Source organism: Mauremys mutica, unplaced genomic scaffold (genome assembly GCF_020497125.1).
Source record: "Mauremys mutica isolate MM-2020 ecotype Southern unplaced genomic scaffold, ASM2049712v1 000557F_np12_obj, whole genome shotgun sequence".
Lineage (NCBI taxonomy): Eukaryota > Metazoa > Chordata > Testudines > Geoemydidae > Mauremys > Mauremys mutica.
In genome coordinates, this window is record NW_025423004.1 from 110,001 (window position 1) to 112,297 (window position 2,297).

The following is a 2,297-nucleotide window of genomic DNA, read 5'->3' on the forward strand; positions in this document are numbered from 1 at the left end:
TCCGGTCCGGGCTCTCCTGGGTGCCACCCCGCCGAGGAGAGACGGGGAGGGGGGGGGGCCGCTCCGAGGTCTCCCACAAACACTGGACTGGATCCTTGGCCAGCTCCCCGGGAAGGGACTCAGGTGCCATCCTGTGAGTGTGTGTGTGTGTGTGTGTGTGTGTGAGAGAGACACATACACACAGTTTGTGTAAAGTCCAAGGGCCGGCCTACGCTCATCCACACCCAGAATCCTCAACCACACACATCAGACACCCCCCATCCATCCCCACATCCATCTATCTATCTATCTCCATCCACCACATCTATCTATCTATCTATCTATCTATCTATCTATCTATCTATCTATCTATCTATCTATCTATCTATCCCCATCCACCCCCTCTATCTATCTATCTATCTATCTATCTATCTATCCCCATCCACCTCCTCTATCTATCTATCTATCCCCACCCACCGCATCTATCTATCTATCCCCACCCACCCCCTCTATCTATCTATCTATCTATCCCCACCCCCTCTATCTATCTATCTATCTATCTATCTATCTATCTATCTATCTATCTATCTATCTATCTATCTATCCCCATCCACCCCCTCTATCTATCTATCTATCCCCACCCACCCCTTCTATCTATCTATCTCTCTCCATCCACCCCCTCTATCTATCTATCTATCCCCATCCACCCCCTCTATCTATCTATCTATCCATCCCCCCACCCCCTCTATCTATCTATCTATCTATCCCCAGATACCCCCTCTATCTATCTATCTATCTATCCCCATCCACCCCCTCTATCTATCTATCTATCTATCCCCATCCACCCCCTCTATCTATCTATCTATCCCCACCCACCCCTTCTATCTATCTATCTCTCTCCATCCACCCCCTCTATCTATCTATCTATCTATCTATCTATCCCCATCCACCCCTTCTATCTATCTATCTATCTATCTATCCATCCCCCCACCCCCTCTATCTATCTATCTATCTATCCCCATCCACCCCCTCTATCTATCTATCTATCCCCACCCACCCCTTCTATCTATCTATCTCTCTCCATCCACCCCCTCTATCTATCTATCTATCTATCCCCATCCACCCCCTCTATCTATCTATCTATCTATCCATCCCCCCACCCCCTCTAGCTATCTATCTATCTATCTATCCCCAGATACCCCCTCTATCTATCTATCTATCTATATATCTATCCCCATCCACCCCTTCTATCTATCTATCTATCTATCCATCCCCCCACCCCCTCTATCTATCTATCTATCTATCTATCCCCAGATACCCCCTCTATCTATCTATCTATCTATCCCCATCCACCCCCTCTATCTATCTATCCATCCCCATCCACCCCATCTATCTATCTATCTCTCTCCATCCACCGCATCTATCTATCTATCTATATATCCCCACCCACCCCCTCTATCTATCTATCTATCCCCAGACACCCCCTCTATCTATCTATCCCCAGACACCCCCTCTATCTATCTATCCCCAGACACCCCCTCTATCTATCTATCTATCTATCTATCTATCAACCCCCATCCACCCCCTCTATCTATCTATCCCCATCCACCCCCTCTATCTATCTATCTATCTATCTATCTATCTATCTATCTATCTATCTATCTATCTATCCCCAGATACCCCCTCTATTATTCTAATCTATCTGTCCCTCCCCATGCCCCCCCCGGCCAGGTGACATGTGTTGCCCCTGCAGCATGTTGGGGTGCAGGGCTCAGTGGTGGCTCCCAGGCTGGGGGAGGCCCTGGGGGGCTGAGCTCAGGACCCGGTGGGGCCGGGGTTCAGCGCGTGGGGGGCTCACCAGGTACTGGGAGAGGAGGCGGCAGGTGATGAAGGGGTGACAGGCTGCAGCAGGGGGTGTTACAGGCTGTTCCAGTGAGCCGGGTACACACACAGGTCAACACCTACACACACACACGCGCGCGCACACACACACGTCAACACCTGCACACACACACACACACACACAGATGCACACACTCAGAAGTCAATGCCTGCACACACACACACACAGACATACACACACAGAAGTCAACGCCTGCACACACACTCACACACACAGACATACACACACAGGTCAACGCCTGCACACACACTCACACACACATCAACATCAATACCTGCACCTGTGTGCGTGCACACACACACAGGTCAACACCTGCAGACACACACACACACAGATGCACACACTCAGAAGTCAACACCTGCACACACACACACACAGACATACACACACAGGTCAACGCCTGCACACACACACA